Below are 7,598 nucleotides of genomic sequence, written 5' to 3' on the forward strand. Positions count from 1 at the left end.
CCACGGCCCTACACAGGCCCTACACAGGCCCTACACAGGCCCTACACAGGCCCTACACAGGCCCTACACAGGCCCAGACCGGACCTGAATGTTTCCCAATCCATTGCTTCACTACCCCTAGAACCATCCACCACTCACACTACTGAGATGAGCTGTACAGGGTGTTTCCCAATCCATTCCTTCACTACCCCTAGAACCATCCACCACTCACACTACTGAGATGAGCTGTACAGGGTGTTTCCCAATCCATTCCTTCACTACCCCTAGAACCATCCACCACTCACACTACTGAGGTGAGCTGTACAGGGTGTTTCCCAATCCATTCCTTCACTACCCCTAGAACCATCCACCACTCACACTACTGAGATGAGCTGTACAGGGTGTTTCCCAATCCATTCCTTCACTACCCCTAGAACCATCCACCACTCACACTACTGAGGTGAGCTGTACAGGGTGTTTCCCAATCCATTCCTTCACTACCCCTAGAACCCTCCACCACTCACACTACTGAGATGAGCTGTACAGGGTGTTTCCCAATCCATTCCTTCACTACCCCTAGAACCATCCACCACTCACACTACTGAGGTGAGCTGTACAGGGTGTTTCCCAATCCATTCCTTCACTACCCTTAGGACAGACTGGATACTCAGCACATCTGATTCAGTTAATCCAGTTGAAACAACTCGTGTGCTTATCTTGTGTGCTCATCTTTCAGATGTTTGGGATGTCAGGAACCTGAAAGCAGGCTTTCCAGTTTAACTAACTGTGGAGTCGTTAATGATAAGTACTTACCAAGAACTGATGGTGGTCTGTGAGATGCATCATCAATGTCCTACTTCATACAGTAAAATTATCAGAACACATCTCCAGGCTTCTACAGTACTTCTCTAGTCCTATATTAAATATTTAAGTCATGTTGTTGTTTCCGTTTGTTTTGGGTTCATAGCCTGTCTCCAGGGCTTGTTGGCTTCTATAGATTACACAGTGTAAATAGGCTTGTTGGAGGCCATCAGGAGAATACACTGTGTAAATGGGACAATATTTTGATGTGGCACACCTTTCAGTTTTCTCATTAAATGCTTTTAATATTTGTACATGTTGTTTCTACAATTTATTGTTGGTTAGAGGTTTCGAAGTCATTGAAATGTGGAGCTATTTACATTTTAAAAAGTCATTGCATGTGTATTTTGTGACTTGCTGAAGGTCTCTAACCAGCCCCGTGGGGATATCCAAAGTCAAACCAAGTTTATCAAGGTCATTGTGATCAGGTTGTGACTTGCTGAGGGTCTCTAACCAGCCCCGTGGGGATATCCAAAGTCAAACCAACTTTATCAAGGTCATTGTGATCAGGTTGTGACTTGCTGAGGGTCTCTAACCAGCCCCGTGGGGATATCCAAAGTCAAACCAAGTTTATCAAGGTCATTGTGATCAGGTTGTGACTTGCTGAGGGTCTCTAACCAGCCCCGTGGGGATATCCAAAGTCAAACCAAGTTTATCAAGGTCATTGTGATCAGGTTGTGACTTGCTGAGGGTCTCTAACCAGCCCCGTGGGGATATCCAAAGTCAAACCAAGTTTATCAAGGTCATTGCGATCAGGTTACGTGCAGCTGTGCTCATAATGGACGATGACTTGGGTGCTGCCAGCTGTAGGAATGCAGCATTTAAATAAACCCAAGTAAAACTGTTGTGTCGCCTTAATTCTGTGACATACAATTTTTCCCGAGTCATCTCGCAATGCTCCGTTTTTCGACAAGACTGACCTTTCGTCAGAAATGGTCCTATTTTGAGTATCGATGACACACGGGCCATTTTCAAATGTAAACAACTATTTAGGCCTTTAAGACTTTATTATTATACTTTTGTTTTAAATTGTATTTTTACTGTGTTTTTTATTTTTATTTTTTTGTCTAAAAGTAACACAGATTACGATTGCTGTAGTTTTATGCCTATCTCATTTTGCTTCACAATAAAAAAAATAAAACATATACTATACTGTATATACAATACATTATGCAGAAATCACTCCTCCATTTCCTGGTTGCGAAAATTCTAATAATTCGCGTAATTTCAGTTTATTTGACGTAACAAGCAAGTATAGTGTAGAGAATAATTGTAGATAATCATTGTAACATCTAAACCGCTGTTAAATATCTTTTCAATAACCTAAAATATTGTATTTTCAGCTGTTGGAAGCTGGTGTACAAAACCCAAAGTAAAAAACGCAACAACTAAACTTAAGAACGGGAAGTATAGAAATAGAGCACATAGAACAAGATTGGCTGCTTCTTAGACTTGATTTCAATAAGAAGGACAGATCTATAACACACATTTCTATGTGAATTTGGTCAGGTCACCCCAAAAAAAGTGACATATTGCAGCTTTAATTAATATTGATAAGCAATTATTGTTGCACGGTATAACAAAACGTTGATACTTTTTCAATTCTAAAAATAACTGTTCGGTACTAGAATTTTTTACTTTCGGTCATATACGGATTGAGAGGATTGATATTTTAGTAATTTGTCTGAATCTTGTCAAGAGGGAAGTAGTCAGCCGGCAAGGCTGACACAACATCACTTTTGAGCTGACATAAAGACTTGTTTTCATTTAGCTATTGGATTTTCAGTTGTTGGATCCTTTTAGGTATCAAATCATAAGGAATAAGGTTTTGAAGTGTCTGTCCTACATCTAGGAGATATAAGAAGCTCAGGAAATATTGATATATATTTTTTACAAATATTTAACCCCTTTTTTTGGGGTTAGGAACAAACCTACCTCCATACTTCCATTAGTTTGTATGGGTAACCTTCAGACAAGTCCTGTGACACTTGTGGGGGTTGTAAGAGCAAAACGGAACACACCATCAAGTTCGTGAGAGTCGTGTACCCTTTTCCGCAGTGTGGTCACATTAGTTTGTAGCCCAAACGGTTAGGACGTTACAAACAGAAGAAGGAACATCGACGGTACCGACTTCAGACGAGTCCCGTTGGGCTTGTGGGGGGGGGGGGGGGGGGGGTCATTGAGCAAAACTGAAAAACCACCATTGTGTGCGTGAGAGTCTCATCTTTCTATATTAGTTTGTGCGCTAAGCTATTTTCATGAGACAATCCATTTTTCGGGATAGCTTGGCCACCTTCCACCGAAGATGCGGAATTGGTGGATGTGGTGAAATGAGACTGAGCCCATTCAATAAGTTGATATCTCTATCTGACGGATTTGGATGGGGATTTGTTTGTTATGTTACTTAGATTGATGAGCCGGTGTGTCAATAGACTCTAGTCCCATTATTTAATATGGTGTTATTTTTTTATTTTTTGAAATTTAATATAGAATAAAAAATATTATATTCGTTATTTTAGATGTTCGAACAGTTACCAAACATATTGTTCAGTTAAAGTAAAAGTTATTAGCTAATATTTATTTATTTTTTTGCCGTGGTATTGTTTCGGTATCGAGTATCGATTTGGTATCGAGTATTGATTTGGTATCGAGTATTGATTTGGTATCGAGTATTGATTTGGTATCGAGTATTGATTTGGTATCGAGTATCATTTTGGTATCGAGTATTGTGATACTAAACCTGGTATTGAAGTCATGATTCTGGGAACGTGACAACACTATGAGCAATTACCAAGTAGTTACTAGTCTGGAAGGTTAATTATCATTACATACCTGAACATATTGTACTATTACTAAAACACATCTTCAGCCCTCGACAGAACAGTCCTCCAGTCCTATGTTAAATATTTAAGCATTATTTCCATTAATAGCTAGTCGTACGTAAAAGTTCCCAAACCAGGCCCTAATAACCGTCGTATAGTTAAATGAAGTACCTAACGTATATCCCAATGCTACAGAGGGTAGATTTTTTTTTAAAGTGTTTTTTAATGGAGGTCAGCCAGGTTAGATCCTAATATTGTACCATTTACTGTAAATACCATCAATCAAACCCTACATGTTTAACATTGACATATTTTTGCACTTAACATGGGCGTTAATATCTGCCTGAGATGGCCTGGTTGCTGAAGGCTGTGTTCCAAATGGAACCCTATTCCCTATATAGTGCACTACTTTCAACCAGACCCCTATCGGCCCTAGTTAAAGTACACTACATGACCAAAAGTATGTGGACACGTGCTCGTCGAACATCTCTTTCTAAAATCATGGGCATTAATATGGAGTTGGTCCCTCCGTTGCTGCTATAATAGTCTCCACTCTTCTGGGAAGGCTTTCCACTAGATGTTGGAACATTGCTGCTATAACAGCCTCCACTCTTCTGGGAAGGCTTTCCACTAGATGTTGGAACATTGCTGCTATAATAGTCTCCACTCTTCTGGGAAGGCTTTCCACTAGATGTTGGAACATTGCTGCTATAACAGCCTCCACTCTTCTGGGAAGGCTTTCCACTAGATGTTGGAACATTGCTGCTATAATAGTCTCCACTCTTCTGGGAAGGCTTTCCACTAGATGTTGGAACATTGCTGCTATAATAGTCTCCACTCTTCTGGGAAGGCTTTCCACTAGATGTTGGAATATTGCTGCTATAATAGTCTCCACTCTTCTGGGAAGGCTTTCCACTAGATATTGGACATTGCTGCGGGGACTTGCTTACATTCAGCCACAAGAGCATTAGTGAGGTCAGGCGCTGATGTTGGGTGATTAGGCCTGGCTCGCAGTCAGCGTTCCAATTCATCCCAAAGGTGTTCGATGGGGTTGAGGTCAGGTCTCTGTGCAGGCCAGTCAAGTTCTTCCACACTGATCTCAACAAACCATTTCTCTATGGACCTTGATTTCTGCACAGGGGCATTGTCATGCTGAAACAGGAAAGGGCCTTCTCCAAACTGTTGCCACAAAGTTGGAAGCACAGAATCGTCTAGATTGTCATTGTATGATGTAGCATTAGGATTTCCCAACTAAGGGGCATAGCCCGAATTATTAAAAACGTCCCCAGACCATTATTCCTCCTCCACCAAACTTTACAGTTGGTACAATACATTGGGGTAGGTAGCGTTCTCCTGGCAACCGCCAAACCCAGATTTGTCCATCGGACTGGCAGATGGTGAAGCGTGGTTCATCACACTAGAGAACACGTTTCCACTGCTCCAAAGTCCAATAACGGTGAGCTTTACACCACTCCAGCGAACGCTTGGCATTGCACATGGTGATCTTAGGCTTGTGTGCGGCTGCTCTGCCACTGAAACCCATTTGATGAAGATCCCGACGAACAGTTCTCGTGCTGACGTTGCTTCCAGAGACAAGTTGGAAGTGTTGCAACCAAGGACAGATGATTTTTACACACTACACGCTTCAGCACTTAAGGGTCCCGTTCTGTGAGCTTGTGTGGCCTACCACTTTGTGGCTGAGCCGTTGTTGCTCCTAGACATTTCCACTTCACAATAACAGCACTTACAGTTGACCGGCGCACCTTTAGCAGGGCAGAAAGTTGACCAACCGAGTTGTTTGAACGGTTGTGTCCTATGACAGTGCCACGTTGAAAGTCACTGAGCTCTTCAGCAAGGCCATTCTACAGCCAATGTTTTTCTATAGAGATTGCATGGTTGTGTACTCAATTCTATACACCTGACAGCAACGGGTGTGAATCCACTCATTTAAAGGGGTGTCCACATACTTTTGCATATACATGTATAGTGTAGTGCACTAAATAGGGAATAGGGTGCCATTTGAGACGAGGATGTTATTGTCAATGGTGTATGAATATTGATGTGGATCAGTCTCTCCAGGCACTATATCTAATATGAATGAAGATGGGCCTGCAGGGCAGCAGAACACTCATTAAAAGCCAATTGTATTATAATGTGCACCTGTCTAGGCTGTAGGAGAGGAGAGTGTTCCCCCTTATTGGCTTGCTAGGGGGGATGTGGGTTCCAGTAGGGAACTGAAAGACTGGCGCCAATTTTGTGTCACTCTCAGTGTCACTTTGTCAATTTTTTTTGGGGGGGGGGTGGTTGTAGGGGTGTTTCTACACCTGCATTGCTTGCTGTTTGGGGGTTTTAGGCTGGGTTTCTGTACAGCACTTTGTGACATCAGCTGATGTAAGAAGGGCTTTATAAATACAGTTGATTGATTGATTGAGTGGTAATATTATATTGTAATGGTAATGTGAATAATGTTTTACAGTGTGACAAAACTGCATTTGTGGAATCTTCAGTCAACCAGTCAATCGATCATTATTATTATTACAGTTGACTTTACTTTGTTAGGTTTATTTGACGATTCCCATTAATACACATTTATGTATATGTAAAAGATTTTCACCAGCAGGCACATTTTCAAAAACCCTGAGGTCTTTAAGTGCTTTTAGTCAAAGTAATTTCATTATATTTTGCCATAAAACCTTTCACTATACAGCCCTTTAAAGGGGAATTTCACCCTGGGGGGATCTGGGCTTGTTTTCATCATGTCTGAGGCATTTCTAGGACAGCGAGATGCGTTTCACACATAATTGCCCAGGAGGAAGCTTACTTATAATGATGGCTTCCGGTGTATTGATGGGGGGGGGGGGGGGGGGGGTCTGGCGTTATCTACAAATACATGTCGTCCTGCTTTTGACATTTCGCCAAAGGCTCTATGTTATACTGATCGCACAATACGTTTTTGTGGGTGTAGATGTGTTTGTCCTTGTTTGGTCAAGCCGTCGGACGTCTTTCAGCGATGTTCGTATCGGCGGATTTATTAGGAGATACGTGACTCGTTTCATGAAACCTAGACGTGTGTCGCGCATCACTAGTTCACAGGGGAAAAGTAACATTTTTTTTAAATAATCAAAATGCGTTTTGTTGTCAGAAATGCCTTCTTGCAAATGTGAACTTTCATGTGCCTTAATAACACAGTTGTATGCCATCTGTAAATACAAAAAAACAATTGCTAAATGACGAGCCTAGTCAGATGAGTTTGGATTGGTCTGTCATGTAGCGCGCTTCTGTCTATAACATGAGCTGCTTAGTATGTAATCCTTTCTAAAGCGGATTTTTTTTTTAAAGATGTCATGAAGAACTGCACAAGTGTTGGTAAGGCTCTCCACTTTCTGAAGGACTGAGTTTTGAAATCAGTGGAATGCCCAGTGGAAGCAGAGTATGATAGCTAAAGAGATGGAGAAAAATCCAGGCAAACGCAGAGAGAGTCTCAAAGAGAACACAGAAGGCTGTTGTATAAAACACCTGTCTGGATTACATCTTCAAACTAAGGGCAACCACGGCATACCCGTGAGAGAGGGTGAAGAATTCGTCCATGTATACAGGTACGATTGTCTAGCTAGCTACGTTTTCAGACGTAGGCTTCAGGCTGGCTGGCTGGCTGGCTAGCTGACTGGCTGGCTGGTTGACTGGCTGGCTAGCTGACTGACTGGCGACTGGCTGACTGGCTGGCTGACTGGCTGGCTGGCTCACTGGCTGGCTGGCTGGCTGACTGGCTGGCTGGCTGGCTGACTGGCTGACTGGCTGGCTCACTGGCTGGCTGGCTGACATGCTCGCTAAAACTAACATGACATGTATGATCTGTCTAGTAATGTTATTCGTATCTCAGAGCCATTTGCATTTCTAGCTATAGCCTAATGTTAGCTAGCTAGTTAACATTTAACC

The sequence above is a fragment of the Salvelinus alpinus genome, chromosome 4, assembly GCF_045679555.1.
Source record: "Salvelinus alpinus chromosome 4, SLU_Salpinus.1, whole genome shotgun sequence".
Taxonomy (NCBI): domain Eukaryota; kingdom Metazoa; phylum Chordata; class Actinopteri; order Salmoniformes; family Salmonidae; genus Salvelinus; species Salvelinus alpinus.